The sequence below is a fragment of the Oryx dammah genome, unplaced genomic scaffold, assembly GCF_014754425.2.
Source record: "Oryx dammah isolate SB20612 unplaced genomic scaffold, SCBI_Odam_1.1 HiC_scaffold_24, whole genome shotgun sequence".
NCBI classification, from domain to species: Eukaryota; Metazoa; Chordata; class Mammalia; order Artiodactyla; family Bovidae; genus Oryx; species Oryx dammah.
The window spans coordinates 67,522,058-67,545,375 of record NW_024070208.1 but is presented as its reverse complement, the minus strand read 5'-3'; the positions used below and the strand labels follow the sequence as shown (position 1 = coordinate 67,545,375).

Sequence of the window (23,318 nt, the reverse complement as noted above, 5' to 3'; positions counted from 1 at the left end):
CCCTACTCGTTCCGCTTGCAGAAATTCAGTACACAGTCAAGGTGATTCACTCTGTTTGAGGGAAAGAGAGTTTTCTAGCCACCGCATTATCCTCCAAATGGAAGAAACAGGGTTATAGTCTACACATGCAAATAGGAGGGAGAAATTTACTTTCTTCTTTCTTTCTGTTTTCTAAAAGCAGCACTCTACTTAGAAGATTCATCACATTCTCCTAATGGCGCTTCCTGCTGTAGCCTGGCAACCCTGGATCTCCCACCCAAACTCAGTTCTATATAATAATCAGATATACATTTCATCCTTGCACCTGTATCCATCTCCCAACAAGTCAATTCCATGTACTGGTCTCAACACGATTACATTATTGACATTTCTCAGCTGAAAGGCTCCTGCAAATACCATCCAATTTTCTAGCTCTTTCTGAAAAGATCAAAAGATACACCTTGCATAGTAGACAAGAATTTACACTGATGGCTGTCTTTGTCCTGAATACCAATGCTGCTGGCAGTGTTTGCCTGGAGCTCACGGGTAAGTCTCTATGATAACTAACGGTGTTCAGTCAACTAGAGCGACTTTGACTGGACATAAAATATGTTTGTGCTTGTGAATGCTTTTTCAGCTTGAACAACCTTGAGGCAATGATCTTCAAGGCCTCCTAATTAGGGAGGCTGGCAATCAAATGAGAAAGTCTTGCCCTTGGAAATCAAACACGTCTCATGACTGAAAGGGAAATGCCTTCTTCACTGGATCATGGTTCACACTTACAAAAGTCTGCCTTTACAGTCGCAAAGCTGTTTTCAACAGAGTTCTTGCAACAAACCTCATTCAAGGAAATTATCTTGAATCCTTGCTCTACTGGAGACAAAAAGAAATGTGTTGTATTTCCGTATACTGCTTAGTTAAAATCTGAGCTTTCTTTTAATGAGCTGGAAGATTAATTATATAAATTTACCTAAAAGGATGCTACTATATCATCTAGTTTCATTTATTACCTTGCAACAAATAAGGACCAAATCCCTCTCTGCACTCCTCCAAGTCCAGGCCTATCTTTGCAGCTGGCTGTAGGACATGTCCCCCTGTACCTGCTTCAGGAACACATGCAGAATGAAATTCACCTCCCTCCTCTTCACACCAGCTCTTGCTCATGACATCCTTAGTGCTATGTAAGACATCTTCATTTTCTCAGTTCCCTGCCCCAGAACCCTTCTTTTGGGTTGACCTGTACTCCAATCACTACTCAGTCCTATTTTTCACATCCCAATATTCTTCTTCCCAATATTTCTATATATCCATCCCCCCCATGTCCTTTCTATTTTCATCCCGCTCAATAACCTCCATCAGCCCCCTACCACTCAGACTGGACCAATACCACTATCTCTCTGTTTCGAACTTTCATCAGTTCAGTTCAGTTCAGTCACTCAGTCGTGTCTAACTCTTTGTGACCCCATGAATCACAGCATGCCAGGCCTCCCTGTCCATCACCTGTCCATCACTAACTCCCAGAGTTCACTCAAACTCTCATCCATCAAGTCGGTGATGCCATCCAGCCATCTCATCTTCTGTCGTCCCCTTCTCCTCTTGCCCCCAATCCCTCCTAGCATCAGAGTCTTTCCAATGAGTCAACTCTTCGCATGAGGTGGCCAAAGTACTGGAGTTTCAGCTTTAGCATCATTCCTTCCAAAGAACACTCAGGGCTGATCTCCTTCAGAATGGACTGGTTGGATCTCCTTGCAGTCCAAGGGACTCTCAAGAGTCTTCTCCAACACCACAGTTCAAAAGCATCAATTCTTCGAACTTTCATACCAGACTCCATTCTGTAAATTCTTCCCCATCTATCTTCTTAGACTATAGTTCTAATTGCATCACTTCTCTGCTTAAAGACTTTCTAACAAGCCAGTCCCTAGAGTGAAGAAAACTCCACCTTAAACTGACCTCCAGTGACACCCTCGTCTCTTACTCACACCCCAGGTACCATATCTCCTGTTGTCAGTTCACTGCTCATCTGACCCAGCCACCTGCACGCTCACCCTGTTTATCCTTTGCGGCTAATCCAAAGACTGCCTCTCTCTGACTTGCCCAGATTAACATGGCCGCCCTTCCTTGAGTCTATCACTCTGTTTATGTCACATCATATTTCACCTCATGTCTTGTATGTTTCTGCCCTGTTGCCTTAGAATGGCCACCCACCTCATTCCTTTCTAAGTAACAGTCACCCCATTCTGCTGAAAATGGCTGTATATCCCCTGGAAATGCTTTTATCCTGAGAACAATAAATATTTATGCCAACTCAAACTGCGAAGGAGAAAAGAAAGGGAAAAGAAAAATTGAAGAAGAAGGTTAATATTTATCAAGATAGAAATACCAGTTGCTTATTTTTGTAAGACAACCAATCACTTCTACTTTCTGTAATCAGCCTGAGATCAGGGCTTATGATGAACAGCTCTTTATAGCTCCTACGTCATCCACAACTGTGTGAACAACTGTGTGATCAACAATTGTTTCTTTGAATTTGTTGACTATAACTGGTATTATTAATATTTTAATTGATAAAAATCAGAGGATGGGGAAGACTCTTGAGAGTCCCTTGGACTGCAAGGAGATCCAACCAGTCCATCCTAAAGGAGATCAGTCCTGGGTGTTCACTGGAAGGACTGATGCTGAAGCTGAAACTCCAATACTTTGGCCACCTCATGCGAAGAGCTGACTCATTGGAAAAGACCCTGATGCTGGGAAAGATTGAAGGCAAGAGGAGAAGGGGACGACAGAGGATGAGATGGTTGCATGGCATCACCGACTCGATGGACATGGGTTTGGGTGGACTCCGGGACTTGGTGATGGACAGGGAGGCCTGGCGTGCTGCGGTTCATGGGGTCACAAAGAGTCAGACATGACTGAGCGACTGAACTGAAATGAACTGAGAGAGGGATTAAGTTGCTCTTGGGTTCCTCTCCTTCCTGAAAGTTCCCACTTGCCTCTTAAGGTTCCCCTCTCAGGTCCTCTTATTCTTCACCCAATTTCCACACACACACCAACAGCCAGACACAAAAATGTCACTGCAGCCTTCTTCCCAGCGAGGCTTCCTAGGTGGCACTAGTGGTAAAGAACCTGCCTGCAGATGCAGGAGATGTAGGAGAAACGGATTCCATCCCTGGGTTCGGAAGGTCTCCTGGAGGAGGGCACAGCAACCCACTCCAGTATTCTTGCCTGGAGAATCCCGTAAACAGAGAAGCCTGGTGGGCTACAGTTCACAGGGTCACAAGGAGTCAGACACGACTGAAGCGATTAAGCACCCATTCAGGGAACCAGAACCAGGGTGAATGATATGAAAGCAAATATATTTAAACTCTTTATTCTAAATCAAGCTTGGTTACTTAATATAGAGTACATGTTGGAATATGTTCTTCTATTTTAAATCCCACCAACTAGAGCACTTGATTGTGACTTGCCTTTCACATGATATTAAGCTGATACTGACAAACAAAATCTAAGAGTTCCAGTTCTTTGACTACTCAGTGATGAACCCCTATATCATCCTATATTCCTAATCACAGCCCCCTCTCAGCCTGCCATTCCATGATCCCTGCAACCAAATATGTCAGACCTGTGACCTTAAGCCTAAACCTCTGGGAAGGAAGTGAAAGTGAAGTGAAAGTCGCTCAGTCGTGTCCAGCTGTTTGCAACCCCATGGACTATACAGTCCATGGAACTCTCCCAGCGAGAATACTGGAGCCTTTCCCTTCTCCAGGTTGATCTTCTAATGATCAAAGCAAATATGCTTCAAATAAAAGGCTACAGTTTGACTTATGAGTCTTGCTTCTAAGTTCTTGTCTGGTTCTTAGAAAAATAGATCACAATATAGTACATGTGATTTCCCAAATCAGTTGTTTGCAAAACATCAAGAGTTTCACTTTTTGCTCTTCAGATTATCTATCAAGAAACATACCTTTGTGACTAAAAGCTATTAGGGGATAAAATATTCCTTCTTTGTAAAAATGTATGTGAATTTTGTCAGAGACAGATAAGAAAGCGCTGCAAGAAAAGGGAGGATTGTGAATATTTACATCCAAACAGCAAAGGGGGAATGCTAAAGCCGTGAATCTGGCAGGGGACATTAAACATAATAGCAAAGGTTTCCACCCAAGTTACCAAGAGCACTTAGGTGAGTAATCATGTGCAAAAAACCAGATGACCCAGAGCCTGACGAGATTCGGAATCACATAAATCCTGAAGTCCTAAAAATGCCAAGTAATGTACTAACATAAAACAGGCGATCCTTCTTCATTTATCCAGTGGCTTACTTTTAACACCTTTCCAATGCTCGACATTATTATGACACCGTTTTGAAGGGCTTAGAGTGTAATGGGGGAAATAAATGAGTAAACCAATGATTTCATGAGCAGTTCATAAGTTTCTGATGGTGTCTTTATCTGATGCTAGGAGCACCAAGACGCCGAATGTTCTGATTATCATCCTATAGCTTCACCTGGAATCCACTGTTAAATGTTGGTTTTTTGATATTTCTCTTCTTCCTGAGCCCATTGTAGGACTGTTTCAGACCTCAGCCCTTGGACCTCCTCTTCTCTAGCTACTCATTTTCCGGGTGATCTTTTCTAGTCTGATGTATTTATACACCATCTCTATGCTGATAGATTCCCAGTTTCTAGCCCCTACCTCTAGTCTCCAGGTACATGTGTCCAACCTCTTCCATGTATATCTAAAGGCACCTCTGCCTAGACGCTTGATTTCCAACCCCTCCAAGAAATCTCTGACACTCTGTTTTCTTTTTTGTAATACAAGGCACATTTTTCACCCTTCTCTTATCTCACGACCACATATAATACATCAGCAAATCACAGTTTTAAAATATACCCAGTATCCTACCGCTCGATAACACCTCTGCCTGGACAACCTTAGATCAAGCCAGCCTCAATTCTTGTCTAAATCAGTTCTTCTCAAGCTTGAAAGTTTGAGATTCACCTGGGGATGCACTTTAGTAGGTCTAGGGTGGTTCCTGAGAATCTTCATTTCTAGGGAGGTCCCAAGTAATGTTAACGCTGCCAGAGACAGCTGCAAGACCTTCCTAATTGTTTTCTTTATTCCATCTCTGCCTCTCCATGCAGCAGTCAGAGCAATCACAGTTATGATGTAAATCTGATTAAGATGCTCTCCTGCTCAAACACTCTGAAAGCTTGCTATATCACTTAGAATAAAATCGTAAGGTCCTATCAGGCCTGCAGGTTTTGTAAAATCTGGCAACTGCTTAGCTCCAGTAGGTACATCTTTCCAAATTCCTCCTTCCCTCACTCCAGTGCAGACAAAATGCCATTCAAATGTCAGTCTTTTAAAAATGCCAAGCACACTCCTACCTCAGGCCATTTGAATGTGATATTCCTTCTGTCAGAAATGTGCTTTCTCCAGACATCCCCATGAATTCTTTCGTCACTTTCTTCATGCTTCTGGCCAGTCGCCTCTCAACAAGCTCTACTCTGAGCATACTGTCTAAAGCTCGGCAAGCAGCACAGATATGTAATATGTACATATATTTTCCAGATCTTACCTTGTTATAGTTTTCTCATCACTACCTAATAGTGTATTAAATATTTATTTATCATGTACTGCTCTGCTTAGTCACTCAGTTGTGTCTGACTCTTTGTGACCCCATGGACTGTAGCCTGCCAGGCTCCTCTGTCCATGGGATTCTCCAGGCACAAATACTGGAGTTGGTTGCCATGCCCTCTTCCAGGGCATCTTCCCAACCTAGGGATCGAACCCTCATCTCTCAGTCTCCTGTGTTGGCAGGCAGGTCTTTTACCATTAGTGCCAACTGGGAAGCCCATTCAGTGTATTAGGACTCTGTAAATATGTATTGAATAAAAGAACATACTTTTGAATACAGTGTAAGCACGTAAATTTTAAAAGATAGTCTCAAGTACTATGATCTACCATTTTTGTCCAACTCCCTTGTATATTTAATGTTTTAATTACAATATAATAAGACTTTAACATATTCCAACATAACATGCCACTGAATTAACTTCAGTATGGCTCCTTCAGGAAACTCAGTAACAAATACTTTGCCCCCGTGAAGAAACATCTTATTTTTCACTTTGTTTCTTTCGGTGCTAGAGTAGCGACACTGACTCTATTGAGACTAATTCATCTTTGTGGGGTGCACTGGATTAGAGAAAAACTAGTTTAATGGTTATAGAAGAGGCTTTGGGATCAGTGCAGATCAATCGAATATTAACCTTGGCTTCCTCAGCTATTAACTAGGTGAAATAGTATACTTCATAAAGCTGCTTTCAGGAATAAATTAGATAATTCATGCAAAGAAGCTGGCTCAGTACCAACCAGGATTAAATGCACAATAGCAAGAAAATGTATAGGAATATACACTGTGAACCACCAACTGGGAGACTTCTCAAAAGCTTTAAAGTCAACAAATTCAATTTGACCAAAAAAGTCTGTAAAAGGTAAATTGCTAGAATTCACTAAGCCAAATAATATTTCAATCATTCAAAATGTTAGGGTTAGGGTTAGATAGGGACTTTGTTTAAGAAATTATAAATTATTATAATCTAAATAACCTTAAATAATCCCCATGTGTTCTGCACACTAAGTTGCTTCAGTCATGTTTGACTCTTTGTGACCCTACGGACTCTATGCTGCATTATTAACTTATCAAGTGCACAATGCTATGCTCTATTTTAAAAACAAATTGCTTGCAAGTAAAATTTTATTGGAATACTGCCACGCCCATTGTTTTCTGAAATAATTTGAGGTGAAACTCAGATAAGATGAAATTAAGCATTTTAAAGTGGAAAATTCAGTAACATTTAGTGTATTCACATGTATTATATCCAGTATATCTGTCTAGTTTCAAATTACTTTCATCACCCAAAGGAAATCTCATGCTAATTGAGAGATTACTACCCATTTCCCCTCCCTACAATCTTCAGCAACTCCACCAATCTTTCTTCTGTCTCTATGGATTTACTTATTAGTCCACATAGTTCATACAATTGGAATCACATAACATGTGACCTTTGGTGTCTGTCTTCTTTCACTTAGCATAATGTTTTCAAGGTTCATCCACATTTTAGTATGTATTGGTACTCCACTCTTTTGTACAGCCAAATAATACTCCACTGAATGAATATATCACCATTGGTTTAGCCTTTCATCCACTGATGTACATATGGGTTGTTTCCACCTTTTGGCTAGTGTGAACTATGCTGCTATGAACATGCATGTTCCTGTACTTGTTTAGAAACTTTAACCAAAAATACTTAATCAGTGATAGATAACGAGATACTGGAGGTTTCTTTTCTTTTAAAACCAAAAATGAAATCACTTACATTATAAATTATGTTCTAATTCATTAGACTCTGCCTTTCTCCTCATCTGTAAATTAGAATAAATACTACCTCATAAGGTTGTTGTTAAAATTAATTTTTTTCCTTAAAATTAAGTAAACACACCATAATATAAAAAATTTCAATGAAGTCAGCATTTTTTATCTGCTCACATTTAAACCAATACCTGACCTCAGCTGGTAAAGAATATATTTATCTAATGGCTTTCATTTATCTAATGAATTTGATTTACTAATTAACACTCATTTTATATTAGCTTGAGTTCATATAGCACAAAAATACTTGCAATATATTAGCATAAGGGAAAAAATTAAAATGAGTGTTTCATATAAGGAGCATTAATTAAGATTAGAAGGAAAGAAAGGTCACTTGATTTAAAACATTTTTTTGTACAAAGCAAAGAAGCTTCTTTAGTACTTATGCAAGTAGTCTTAGAAGACTGGTGTATTGCATAGTATTTAACTGAAACTTTATAAACACTTTCCTTCGAAAAATGTAAATGTTGGCATATTTCCAGATCAGAAAAATCGGTATACATAGGCTACCTGGTAAATCAGTCATACACAGAATTTATATTAAAATAATCTTAGATACATTTTCTAGGGCATTATACATTTTTATCCTAGACACTTAGTGTAGCCCGCAGAGAAAGAACCAATCTGTTTAATGAATAAGGATCTTAGAGTTTGTGTGCAAAGCAAAATCAATTTTTCTGAAACTAATTAGTATTTAAAACAGGATAGATTTTTGATAATATCCTTGATATCATATTTGTCGATGGCACAATTGAGTAACTTTTATGAACTTCCATGGTGGCTCAGATGGTAAAATTTCCCCCTGCAATGCAGGAGACCCAGGTTAGATCCTGGGTGGGAAAGATTCCCTGGAGAAGGGAATGGCTACTCACTCCAGTATCCTTGCCTGGAGAATCCCAAGGACAGAGGAATCTGGTGGGCTACAGGCCATGGCGTCACAAAGAGTCAGACACAACTGAATGACTAACACTACTTTCATGGGGAAAAAATCCTAATATATTCTGAAAGTGAAAAAGTGAAAATGCAAGTCACTCAGTCATGTCTGACTCTTTGGGACCCCATGGACTGAATTTTGCAGGCCAGTATACTGGAGTAGGTAGACTTTCTCCTTCTCCAGGGGATCTTCCCAACCCAGGGATCGAACCCAGGTCTCCCCCATTGCAGGCGGATTCTTTACCAGCTGAGCCACAAAGGAAGCCCAAGAGTACTGGAGTGGTTAGCCTATCCCTTCTCCAGTGGATCTTCCCAACCCAGGAATCGAACCAGGGTCTCCAGCATTGCAGGCAGATTCTTTACCAACTGAATGATAATATGTTCTGGGAGAGCGTGAAGATCAACACCCCCCCTAAATTTGGGCAAAAGATTTAAAGAACTTGTTCAATGCAGTCCTAAGTTCAGAGCAATTATCAACGCATGCTAGCTAAGACCTGATTCATCTCTCTCCTGAACTAATAAAGACCTGACTTATGTTGAGGCCAGGCACATAACACAGAAAGCAAACCTAACGTGACATCTGAGCACATTGCTCCACCAAGGACTCAGTCCCTGCAAAGCTGGGGCCAGTGCTTTGATGGTGACTTACTGGAGGCGTATTCAAGCACAATGCTACTTCAGACACAAAATGGTGACATTAGTGACCTATACACTTTATAAGGAAGACAAAACATAAATTCCCCATATGTGTGTCTCTACTCATTTAAAACTGAGCCTAAGGGAGAGGATAAAAGACCAAACTGAGAAGCAATGTGATTCCAACTTCTATTCATTAAATTTGTATGTGCTTCTTTACAGCTAGTAGGAAAAAAAAAATGTATGACAGAGTGTTTTATCCAACCAAGATCTGGTTAACTTTGTATTTTCTGCAGTCTATCAAAAATATCACTAGAAAACCACACATTGTCTATCAAAAAAGCATTTATATCAAAAATGGAAGGAAAAGTTTTTATTTCTGAAATTGTTTATGGGTGTCCCAGGGTAAAATGCATTCAATCCTATGAGCATTACTAATTTTAAGTTCCTGATGCTTTAATCAGAGGTAGGGTGATAATTGGGAGAAGGCAATGGCACCCCCACTCCAGTACTCTTGCCTGGAAAATCCCATGGATGGAGGAGCCTGGTGGGCTGCAGTCCATGGGGCTGCTGAGGGTCGGACACGACTGAGCGACTTCACTTTCACTTTTCACTTTCATGCATTGGAGAAGGAAATGGCAACCCACTCCAGTGTTCTTGCCTGGAGAATCCCAGGGACCAGGGAGCCTGGTGGGCTGCTGTCTCTGGGGTCGCACAGAATCAGACATGACTGAAGCAACTTAGCAGCAGCAGCAGCAGCAGCAGGATGACAATTAACCTCATACTCTGAATCAGTGAGCAAAATCTTTACAACCAAATAAATAATGAAAGAAAGATGCGAGGAGGATTAGAAAGGTTAAAAAAAATGAGATTGTGAAAATTAAGCATATGATGTCTTCCTAATTATAAAGGGTTTTTTTTCCTATTAGAAAAACTCACCAATTACTCAACAAAACATTCAAAAGGTTCTTCTTTTTCCATTCCAAAGCCTATCTTTCTCTAGTTTAAAAAGGCCTGTCTCTAATAGTATTGAGATTTTATATTTACTTGCAATTAACATGCAATTAGAGGACCAAAGACTGCTCATTATTGGCCAATAAGTACCTGCAAATGAAGAATACATCATTGGAACTGTTTGCTCACTTTCTTGGGTTCATAATTCAATTTCCTCTTTTTGTACCTTCATGAGAGTTGTTGTCAGTTGTTAAGTTATGTCCAACTCTGCAACCTCACGGACTACAACACACCAAGCTCCTCTCTTCTTTACTATCTCCCGGAGTTTGCTCAAACTCATCTCCATTGAGTCAGTGATGCTAAACATCTCATCCTCTGCCACCCCTTTGTCCTTTTGCCTTCTATCTTTCCCAGAATAAAGGTCTTTTCCAATGAGTCGGCATATTGCATCAGGTGGCCAAAGTACTGGAGCCTTAGCTTCAGTACCAGTCTTTCCAATGAATATTAGGGCTTTTTTTCTTTAGGATCAACTTGTCTGATCTCCTTGCAGTCCAAGAGACTCTCAAGAGTCTTTCCCAGCACCACATTTATGATACATTAAAAAGCATTAGAAAAAAAAAAAAAACAGTTCCATGTTCAATGAAGCTATGCAAGGTCTGAACTGTACAGTCAAGGGGTTATTTTTAACCAGTGCAGGGCACCAGAGATCCTTGACTGGGGAGGGCTTCCCACATCCTGCAGAGAAGAGCCTGAAGCTTTCCCCATACTGGTTTATTCATGGGCCCTCCCTCCTGCCTGGTGCATCTCAGTATGACTCATGTTTCATAAAAGCACTGGAAAGGCTGCTCTACTGCCCTCCCAGGGAAGCTTCTGGCAGGACTCAATCACTCAGAGCATTTACAACTTTCATAGCATCATCTCTCTCTGGAGTGAGCCTGAAGAGCAACAGAGGACTTGAGTTAGGATCACAGAACTAAAAAATAAAAATCAAAGCTTCCAGCTGTGCAAGCCCATCATTTTTAAAAAAAGAAGGGAAAAAAAGACAAAGATAACCTAGAAAGCCTAGCACTTTTATTAGGGTGGCCACCATTATGGATGCCTCCCCCATGGCTCAGGGGTAAAGAATCCTACTGCAATGCCGGAGACACAGGTTCCATCCCTGGGTTGGGAAGATCCCTTAGAAAACCCACTCCACTATTCTTGCCTGGAAAATCCCATGGACAGAGGAGCCTGGCAGGTTACAGTCTATGGGGTTACAAACAGACATGACTGAAGTGACAGAGCACATCCATTAAGGAGGAGCAACAGACCCAGCGCTGGGACACCCCCAGTTTTCAGTAAGCACTGCCCCTCATCCCTCTCAAGACAAAGACAATGGAGTGAATTTTGTGGTTGCTATAATGCTAAAGAGAATGCTAATCTTTTCTCTTACCGCTTCTTTTATGGTGGAAATATGCATTCACATTACAAGGTATGTCTAATGTATCTACAATATCTAGATGCATCAAGAAAACAAAACTTTCTAAATAATATGTCAACATGGAACTTAAACATGATGAAGCATGAAGAAATTCATTCTTCCTGACCCAGTTTTGTCAGCATAAATGCTGCTGCTACGAAGTCGCTTCAGTCGTGTCTGACTCTGTGTGACCCCAGAGTCAGCAGCCCACCAGGCTCCTCTCTCCCTGGGATTCTCCAGGCAAGAATACTGGAGTGGGTAGCCTTTCCCTTCTCCAGGGGATTTTCCCAAACCAGGGATCCAACCCAGGTCTCCCACATTGCAGGCGGATTCTTTCCCAGCTGAGCCACAAGGGAAGTTCAAGAGTACTGGAGTGGATAGCCTATCCCTTCTTGGATCATCCCAACCCAGGAATCGAACCAGGGTATCCTACATTGCAGGTGGATTCTTTTTCATTTATTTCATACTCCTGTAAATTCTCTTCCCTATACACTCAGGAAGAAAGAACATCACCATGAGAGTAACACTTGCTCTCTATGTCACTTGGTCCTTTTGTACTCACTATACAAAAAAAAAGGGGGGGGGAGGATAATAAATTAATATTTATCTATCATTAATCTATGACTAGTGAGCCAAATGGAAAGACTGAAGGTGTTAACAATGGTGATGATAAGGTAAAATTATAGAAAAGGACCAATGGTATTGGTCAGCTCTAGAAGAATCTATGATCGGTAATGGTCTGGTTCTATGGGGCAGGCTACAGGTTTCTGGCTACAGCATGAGAATAGTGCCCAGATTTATGAATTTGGTTTCTAAGTTTAACACTGGTTTTCATTATGACCTTGAATGAGACATTTAGCATGTATTTGTTGATTTTAAAATCTGAAAGATCATTACTTACCAGTACATCAAATGAGCATTATAAAATGGGCTTTTTACAAGTCACCCTAGAAAAATGCACATATCCACTAAAATGCACATGGCAAAAGAAGGGTCTTTTCCAAAACTGCATTTAGTATTCCACTATATTCACCTATATAATGTTCTCCACATCCAGAAACAAATGTCAGTACAACAATGCCTGAACTTTTCACAGCAAGTATTTAAAATCGCAGCACAGAACTTGTGGAATTTGTATGGCAGATTCAATTTCCATTTTCAGTCCACCCTTTCAGTCCTTTTTCCCTTATTTCCTTCTTCACTGTTATCCTCGTCCAGCAACACATATGTTCATACATGCATCTGATCCATTCAAACGTATTCATACTCGATTTCAGATAGTGGAAAATAAGGAAGAATGAGATGCACGCACTACACTTCAGTGGGAGGGGTACAAAGGACATAAAACATTGTTCTTGAGTACCTCTAAGATCACAGGGTAACACTTAACAGTCCTGTGTACACTTAAAGCTGAGATGAGTATGACAACAGGGACTTCACGCCACGGACCAGTCAGCAGATCCACTTCGTCAGTTTCCCTGGGAGCCCTTGAAACCTTGTCTGTACGCCTACAGATTCCAGAATGGCTAAAAAGGATCCCAGCAATTATAAACGGGAAACAAGTATTAATTGACATAGCTCTACATTTATCCATTTCTGCTTTGCTGCCCTCTTTGTCCAATCACTCAGATTAGATGCTTAAAGAAATGCATGGATGTAAATGGACATCATAGATGTCAAATTTAGTGTGTTTCATTCTTCAACCCTTCACCTTCTCTTTAAAACTTAATGAAAAAAAAAAATTAACTGCAGGACTCTGACCACAAGGCACTTTGATCTATAGTGGTTTACTTAGCAACAATTCAGCTTCATTTGTATGACACTAAAAGCAGTCATCCCATAAGGCTTTCTTAATCAACTAGCCCAGCAGCTTTCAATAAAGAGATTAACTATGGAATTTTAAAAGGCCATGCTGGTCAGTCCATTCTTATAAATTCCACATGAACCAGTCTTGCAAACTATGGTGAACTTTTCTTTACCTTACCAAAGAATTCTCTTATATCCTCAGATCTCAGCCAATATACCAGATAAATGCATACTAAGCGTTTTATTTCCTAAGGCATCTTGTACCAGAATATCACCTTAAAACTATACACGATGTGGCAGTATTCAATAAAAGGCAGGCTTATCATAAATAGTCTCCAAAAGAGTTTATTTCTAAAAGACCAAAGGAATGCACCATAAACTATCAACAAAATGGCCCTATTGAATGGATTATGGATTCAGTGTTGTTCAAAATTCCAACCAATTACTTTGCTTTTCTTACAAAAGTTAGGTAAATATGTTACAAAATCCATTTTTATTATGCATTTTGAGGTAGGGTGAATGTGTACATGCAGTTTTAAAAATTCTAAGTTTTATCATTCACATTTTTAACGTGTATGGTATGAGATTTTTTTGACATGTAGAGTAGGTTCAGTTCCTCTGCAATTACAAACAGTGAGATATAGGACAAGGAAATAATAAAATAACACCAGCAATCATACCGTCAGACAGAGCTGAATAACCACAGTAACAAATACACACTACATGGCATGAACTTGCTCACTTACTGACATGCATTACTCCACCGAATCCACTCAACAACCCTGCAAAATGGTCTTCCTGTCAATTTGCAGATGAGGACCTCAAGACCAAAGAGACTAAAGAACAGATTCAAGGTTATACATGCAGTAAGTGGGCAGAAAAAGGAGCTGGAATCCAGGTCTGACTGCAGACTCAATGCTCTGAAAAGCAATGGTCCCAAAACATTTTGATCACATATCTTATTACTAAACCCATTTTCATGTAATATTGGTTGCATGTATTTTTATAAATTATGTTCCCATTCAATCAATACTCTGCCAATATATCATGTATATTTATGTATACACTATTGATATTATATATAGAATAGATAGGGTTTCCGAGGTGGTGCTAGTGGTAAAGAACCCATCTGCCAGTGCAGGAGACAGAAGAGATGCCCATTTAATCCCTGGGCTGGGAAGATCCCCTGGATGAGGGCATGGAAACCCGGTCAGGAATTATTACCTCAAGAATCTCATGGAGAGAGGAGCCTGGTAGGCTACATTCTAAAGGATCACAAAGAGTCAGACACGACTGAAGTGACTTGGCACGCATGTATAAAATAGATAACTAATGAGAACCTGCCATATAGTACAGGGAACTTTACTCTGTGCTCTGCAGTGATCTAAATGAGAAGGAAAACCAATAAAGAGGGAATATATACATACATGTGTGTATGCTAAGTCACTTCAGTTGGTCCGGCACTTTGTGACCCTATGGGCTGTAGCCTGCCAGGCTCCTCTGTCCATGGGATTCTCCAGGAAAGAATACTGGAGTAGGCTGCTGTGGCCTCCTCCAGGGAATCTTCCCTACCCAGGGACCTCTTTCAAAGCCTATATACTAAAATATATATATGTGTGTGTGTGTGTGTGTTTGTGTGTATATCTGATTCACTTTACTATACAGTAGAAACTTGCACAACATTGTAAAGCAACTATGCTCCAAAAGAATTAATTTAAAAAATAAATTAAAACATAAAAATAGGAATTAAGAGACATAATATCAAAATAAATATAATGGGATATTCTATGCATCCCTCAGGCAGTGTACACTTCACTTTAAAGATATTACCTCTAGTATTAAATAAGTAAGGGTCCTTATAACTTTTCCCAAATTTCTAGAAAATAAGCTTTTATGATAAATAAATCTGTCAATCATCGATACTCTGAAAGTAAAGGTGGCAATTCATTAGGAATTCTGAGCAATGCTGTTGGTGAGCTCAAAGCCAGTGGTAGCAACCGGAAGAGCAACGAGGTGAAAACACCACACAAAAGGCTGTGAGATTGTCAGGCTTCTATAGTCCTGGCAATTATTGAATTAAATTGTCCCATTCAAGAGTGAGAATTAGGAAGTGGGAACATAGCCCAAAATGGATGGGGCAAGCTGAATAAAGAATAAGCCACAATATGGATCAAGAGAACAAGGTTATGGAAGGAGGTAATGGAGCTCAAAAAAGATGTAACCTATTTTATTGATGAAACCAGAGACCTGGAAAATAGGGGCTGTCAGGCTAATCTTAGATTAACTGGAGGTACTCAAGGGAGAGAAGGAAGAAAACACCTGACAGGTTTTGGAGAATTCAAAGAGAAACAATGTAATCCAAGAAAAAGCTCGCCTGGAAAGTAACAAGTCCATTGGACCCTCTAATGGCTTCTCTGCTGAAGATAAACTTGGCCCCTCCCTGGCCAGCCCATTCAGCAGGAACATTCCCCTCTTTGAATTGATTTTCCACCGCAAAATGAAAGAGGCTGGGTCACTTCTGAAAACTAAAGAACAACAAAGATTAAAGGTTCCAGTGGCCTTGCTGGCAGCCTGATCTCTTCCAGGATGGAAAGTGGGAACTAGAAAAGCATGCCTCTGGCTGCATAATTTCAAAACTCTGCTTTGAAATGATTTTTTTTCTGTTGCTTATAGTTAGATGATAATTAGATACTGAAAATTCAATTAAAGTCATCAAATTCTAATTGGCAACATCCTATGTGTAAGGCAATGTGCTGGTACTAGAAAGCATTTGAAGGGTATGCAGGGATGAGGCAATAAAACCCTTAGGATGTCCAATGAGGACAAGAGAGAAGAGGTAAATATCAAAAGAGAGGAACAGACAAATTATTGGGACATCAAAGGATGGCCTATTAAGTAGGCATTTGAAATGAGTATAATTTGTGACAGGCAGGGGTGAGAGGGGTCAAAAGGTAATTTCAAACAGAAAGAACCCAAGGAATAGAGATGCAAAGGGTGAAAACAGGGTTTGTGGAGGAAATGTCAGTCTAGCTCCCTTGGTCTAGAGAGATCTTCTGGGAGATTAAAGGAGGATAAATCTACAAGAGGTCCTGGGAAGTCATGATGAGGGTCTTGAAGGCTGAGCTGAATAGTTTGGGGGAAATGGAGAAGGCATCTTTGAGTTATAAAAAAAAAAGTCAAGATGTAAACAGGGAAAAAGACAAGAAAGAAGTGTGTTGGTTTTTGCAATCTTCTGGGTACATTAGTAACAGACAGGTCTCCTAGTTCTAGAATAATGTCATTATATTAGTACTAGTTAACAATGTTACTGGTGAGGATCTGGGGCACCCGTTTCTAAACCAGTTATGAAGCACTGGGCGTCTGCAGTCAGAAATTACGATGCTCACAGGCGCAGTGTTCTCTGACTGGGAGCGGAACAGATGGGACCCTCTCCAACCACAGGGAACGCATGCATGGGAGGCAGCCAACCTAAATGAATGTGTTAAACTTGATCCACACGCTCTATCTCCTTGAGTTTGCCAGCCAAATTATTCCAAGTTATGTAAATGAACTGTCTTATCTTTGGAAAACCTTGCATTGTTTTGAAAAGCTAAGCAAATTTATATGTGTACAGGTTAACCCTAGCCAGTGGTAGAGAAGAGCTGTGGCTGCTTCTCAGAACTAAGGAACAAAAAATATCAGATATATTTACATTTCTAATGGATTAAGTAACAGTAAGGGAGAGCTATGAAAGGGAAAAATCCAACCTGCCTCGTTGACCAACTGGTGTTGACATTGTTCCTTCACGCATATGCAGGAGGAAGCTATTAAGATTTAGGACTGGAAATGGGGAAAGGCTTTCACAGCATGTATTTCCAAGCTAACTTGCTACATGGTTGTACCTGAAAGTGGGAGTATCATTTCATGAAACCCAAAGTCCATTTATAGAAGATAACTGATCATTCCAGGAACATAATTTAGTGGGATTTGTTCTTCACTTCCTGCCATTACAAGGTAAGTGACATTCTTACTTCCTCTTTTGTGCCTACATCATCCCCTATCCCACCCTGCAGTAAACCTGAAACCAGTAAACTCTGCTAAACTGAGCCCCCATCACCTCTCTCCTAGTTTACTTTCAACACCTTTTTGGATCTCACATCTTATCGTAGTTCTCTAGAATTCACTGTCCCCCCACCACTGGGGACCCAGTCTAAAATCTTTCAAAGTCCTCAGCATGATCCAAAAGGATTTCATGATGAGAATGTAGGCCTCCAACCTCATCCAAACATCCCCGCTGTCATTCTTCAGCTACAGCTCATGGAATTTTCTATTCCTTGAGTGCACTAAGCCCTCTCCCACCTCAGGATCTTTGCTTCCCTTCCTACCACTGCATTCTAAATGCTTTCTCATCCCTCAGATCCTTTTGATTTTTCCTGGGCTTAAACTGACTATCAGAATGCCCTGTATGCTCAAAGCAATCATGTTTTAGGAAAAATAAGAAGCAACTAAAACAAACAAACAATATAGACAAACACAAACTTGAAAGCTTTTTTACTGAGCATTATACAAAAGTGAACACTCTCCCAAGCTCAGAAACTTATTCCAACTCTGACTGACAACTCAATTGCCAGTTCCCAACACCAGGGTGAGGAGTAAGGGTTCATTCATCCAACAATTAAGTCACCACTGTGTACAAAGCACTGTGCAAGGAGTTGGGATACAACAACAACAACAAAAAAAAAAAACAAGGATGGATGCTGCCTTGCTGGAGCTTCTCTGGTCTATTCAGGAGAAGGGCAAAAATGAATACACATTAGAGGTCCGTGTCTGCCAGGGTCATCCTGAGAATAAAACTAGAAAACACGAAAACCCCTGTGCAGCGGTGGGTACACCAGAAAGTGGTATGTGTGTGGGGGTGAGGCCGGTGTCTCATTTTGGAATAAGTGTCCATTTTCATAAGGAACGTTGAAGGAGAATCACAATCATGACAGATTTTCAAAGTATGGAAAATAAACAAGTGTGGCATGATCCAATGTGATGAGAATAATCAGGGATATTAAGATGGCTCCATACAGTTGAAAGACTATCAGATAGAAAACAGATAGAGGCGTTCTGTGTCTTCTTAAAAAGTTGAACTAGGAATTACCGAATGTGTGATTCCCAAAGTGTTATGGGCTATTTCTAAAAGACAGTGAAACTGTTCATCACTGGAAAAGTCCAAGATGAAAGCAAGCATTCTCATTTTTAATGAAGCAAACTCTTTGAAATCTCCTGGTAAGTTTAAACTATAAAATGGCACCAACCCTAGATCACTAAGTCTCGCCGTGGCTCTCTCCTTGCCCTCCCAGCACCACCTCCACACCAATTTGAGGACTGATGAGGGGAGCAGAACTCTCCTCAACCACTGAAATCGAGCAGACCTACAGTTAATATCATGCTTTTAAAAATATACTGGAATAGTAAAATACTGAATGATATCTAGTCCCTAATGGGGAACGTAAAATGCATTAAATTCTAACATGCTTGTAAAATTTCGAGAGGTAATCATTCATGGACAGCCACTAATGATGGTGATTAAGGAAGATGACTTTAGTTCAAACAAGCAAATGATTAAGCTTGAGAATACAAAATGTTAAAGGGCCCTAATTAATAAAGTAGCAAATTTTTCTTCTCAGCCCACTTTCTAGAACATAAATATGTGAACCATCTTCCAGGATAGAAATGAATGACCTTCGTGTTCTAAAATTCAGCTCGGGCAGAAATTGCTGCCTGGAAACCAAAGTGTGATTCCAAACATCTACTAGAAACATGTCAGAGATCCAGGGAAGAAGCCTTGTGTGTGCGCGCGCTCAGTTGCTTCAGCCCTGTCCGACTCTTTGTGACTCCGTGGACTTTAGGCACTGGGCTCCTCTGTCCATGGAATTCTCCAGGCAAGAGTACTGGAATGGGTTGCTGTAACCTCCTCCAGGGGATCTTTCCAACACAGGAATTGAACCCATATTTCCCATGTCTCTTGCACTGCACGCAGATTCTTTACTGCTGAGCCACCAGGGAAGCCCAAAAGAAGCCTTAAAGTGAACTGAAGTGAAGTGAAGTCGCTCAGTCATGTCCAACTCTTTGCGACCCTGTGGACAGTAGCCTAACAAGCTAGGGCACTAATCAGAAAAGGAAGCTGAGAAACTGATTAGAATGAAGAGAAAAATCCAAATTTTTCGATTTCCTGGTCTGGCTATCTGTCATAAATTTCCATTTCATGCATACCTTATTGAAGAGATTATTACCGCTGTATATTTATCTTTAAAGTCTACCTTTCCATTCTTTCTTTAGATCCGTTCAGTCATCAGCTACTGGTGAATTATAATGCCTATATTCAACTCACTGGGGTATAATAACTTTGCAGAGTCACTCATTTTGTTACTTGCTGATTTATATTTATAGAATTTTTAAAAAGGAAAAGAAAGCAGGAATCCCAATTCTTAAAATCAATTGCTTCCCCATAATATCATAAAATATTAATAATAAAGCTAGCAAAAGACAAACAAAAAGAATCTGTAGTGAGTCCTTCCCTTTCCAAAGGGGTGAAAGTGTTAGCCCCTCAAGTCATGTCTGACTCTCTGCCACCCCATGGACTGTAGACCACCAGGCTCGTCTGTACATGGAATTCTCCAGGCAAGAATACTGGAGGGAATAGTCATTTCCTTCTCCAGGGGATCTTCCTGACCCAAGGATTGAACCCAGGTCTCCCACACTGCAGGCAGACACTGTATCTTCTGAACCACCAGGGAAGCCCAAAGTGCTCTGGAGTTATTAAGGATAATTCAATTCTGTTGTAAATGAAGCACAATCTGAGGTTTCAGACTGCAGTAATGCTTTGGGAAAGGAAAGACCCAGGATAATGAGAAGGAAAATGGAACTCAGGAAAGTCCACTCTTCCTGCTCCAACTGTTCTCCATTTTCAGCCTTAGATAATGTGACCAGAAGGGTAATCGAAACTTTGTAAATCCTAAACTACATTTAGAGAATAAATCTATTCTCTTTGTTAACTGTGAAAAGACATGTCTACCCAACAGGCAGGCATTCAGTATATGTGCTCCCATTCAATGCCAAGAGTGTGTTTGATGTCATTTCAGTCGATGTAATGCATTTAATTTTCGTTAAGTGCGCAAACTTTGGAACCAGAATATCTGGGTTCCAACAGAGTTTCCTCCATGCCCTATCTATGGCCTCAGAAAAACTATTTGATCTCCTGTACCTTAGTCTTTTTTCGAAAAATCTGAAATGAGGACAATGACACCTAATGAATAAGTGGGTTGTGAAAATTAAATAAATACATATCAATAGTCAGAACAATGCTGAGCACAGAATAAGCACAATGCCGGTGTTAATCAGTTATCACCACAGTGGAACTGGTAAACTAGTATTAAACAGCTGTATAAACTTGAACTCTGAATGACATATGGGCATCACATTTTTTACAAAAATCTTCATAGAGTTATCATTCTCAGCTTGTACCTTAGTCTTGATGATAAAGTCATGTCTAATACGATGCTCTGAAAGTCAAACTAAACAAACTCAACAACTTCACACCAGGGGTCTTTCTTTCACTTCTGGGAGAAAGTGAATTGTTAAGAGTCAGCACAACTTCCCAGCTGTTAATTGAAGAATTTTGCCATTAATGGTCACTGGAACAGGACAGTGATTGTACTCTGTGCCTAATGGGATGGCTCCAGAGACCACACTGCATGTTGAACAAACAACTGACGCATGTTTGGGCATCATTAAAATAAAAGTGAACATGTTAAATACAGCAGAAAATCTTTACATTGAAGGAGCTTTGACAGCATTTGTCAGCTTGAACACTTTATGGCACCAGCGCAGCTTGTTAAGAGGCAATGAAAGACAGCACTATTAAGCTCAGGATGGTGCTGAAATGGTTCCATACAGCCCTTACTCTTTTCCCCCACCACCAAGCAGGGATGCCCCTCGAGAAAGGCCATCAAGTACAGGAGGTCTCCGCAACTCATCGCTAGTGATTGTAATGAGGAAGACATTCTGTTGCCACCTGGTGTTACAGTCTACCTCGTAACCTACACAGCTGTTTTGATTAATTCACAGACTTACATTAAAAATGACTTGTCTAGCACTTTTCCCTAACAGAGCTTCCTCTAATAAATTCCAAATAAAACGGAGCTTCTGACAAATAAAGGATTCCTCTTTCTTTAAAGAAACAATTCAGTTCTTTAGAATGCAAAAGCCTACTTTGAAGGTGGAAATGGATGAAACTGTTCTACCTTTCTGGAGTTACCAGGGCATCATTTTAGTCGATAGGTCCTTGTCTTAATTGCAGCTTGATAAATTTCGGGTGCTAAGTAAAACTGTGAACTACTGGAAGGCATTCAAATCTGGAAGAACAAGTATTACACTGGTAAAGACTGTAAGAGATGTCCTAAAAGGAGAAGACAGAGAGAAACATCTACCCTTGGAGGAAAAGTAGCATCAGTATAATTATGTGGAGTGTCAAAACTGTCTTCTGCAAAGATCTTTCCAATGCACTGGTTTTATACACCTTATCTGCCAATAGTAGCAGTATAACCCAAACCCTTCCTGATAAAATTCCATACAGTGCTAAACACAGAGCAGGTTTGATTTTATGAGCTGATAAGTTTTTATCAGTTGAACTGAGCAACTTTCTCTCATGAGAGGAACTGACTATAACAGACTTCAACTTTGAGAGATAACTTAATGATCTTATCTTCAGAGGAAGATCTAAATCTTTCCCTTCATCAATTAGCATTTAGCAAGCACACTTTGGGTGCAAGGTTCTCAGTGTACTCAAGGCATAGAATTAGGTCTTCTATGCCTATTCTTAGGAGGCTAATAATTTATCTCTCTTTTCATAATAGAGCTGCACAGCAGTCTAAAAGATTTGTCTAGTGGTAAGTAATCAGAAGAATTCAAGGAAGAAAAAAATGTAAGCATACAATACAGAGCACCTGGCTTATTCTAGGGCAGAGGTCATAAACTCAAAATGCCTAGAACAACTGGGAAGGCAAGTAAGTACAACTTAGCTGGGTATACAACGAGACAGAGGAAGGAAGCCTCGCAAGAACCATAGCTGGTAAGTCCCAACGAAGGCTGCCACATTAGATAAACTGAATAACAATTAAGAAAAAGGTCAGAGGGTTTATTTGGCCTATGGTCCCACAATCTCTACTACCACCACCCCTTCAATACAGAGGCAGGAATACTGGCTCTGAGTTCAGCAAACCTGAGGTTAATGCTCACCTCTACTAGAAACCAATGATGCCATCGTCAGCCAATTAGTTAATCTTTCAGATTTCACCTTCCTCCTCTTCAAAAATGAGGATAATAACTCATTCTTAGCCTTGATAATGTTATTGGAAGACCCAAAAGAAATGCTGTGGATGGGAACCCTCAAAGAGCTGTGATGGATATTATTTTGATAATAAGCCAGATAATTATGTATAGTTAGCATGAGCTACATTAGAAATTTTGTATTTGCTATTGACGGCATGTTCAATATGATGAGGTATCTGTCCTGCATATGACACACATGTTAGAAAGAATAACTGCCTGCACAACTAATTATTACTAACTGAAGAAACACCTGCCTTCTGCATAATTAGCCACATGACTGGCACTGGGAATGTGGATGATAATCAACTTGATAAATGCATCAGTAGTTGGAAGAAACATTTGCTCTATAGAGTGAAGAGAGAAGACTCTCCCACTAATTCTCCATTTACTTTCCGTCATTCAATTTACTGAGGGGGGAGGGTCCAAATATCATTAAAGTAAAATGTAACCTTTGAAGGTGAATAACTGAAAATATTAAGAGAAGCATAACTGATTTTAAGGGTTGGGATTAATTTTTTTTAATTTTCATTGGCGTCAAGTTGCTTTACTATGGTGTGTTAGTTTCTGCTATACAGCAAAGTGAATCAGTTGTATGTATACATATATCCCCTCTTTTAAAATTTCCTTCCAATTTAAGTCACAACAAAGCACTGAGTAGAGTTCCCTATACTCTACAGTAGGTTCTCATTAGTTACCCTATTTTATATATAGTAGTGTATGGAGAAGGAAATGGCAACCCACTCCAGTGTTCTTGCCTGGAGAATC

The 23,318-nt window shown here is 40.1% G+C and overlaps 1 protein-coding gene across 1 annotated transcript in view; it reads right to left on the bottom strand.

Annotated features, from left to right (window-relative positions):
- Positions 1–23,318, bottom strand: part of GPC6 (glypican 6) — a 1,226,374-nt gene that overhangs the window by 1,105,443 nt on the left and 97,613 nt on the right. The gene's annotated exons all lie outside the window — the stretch shown is intronic.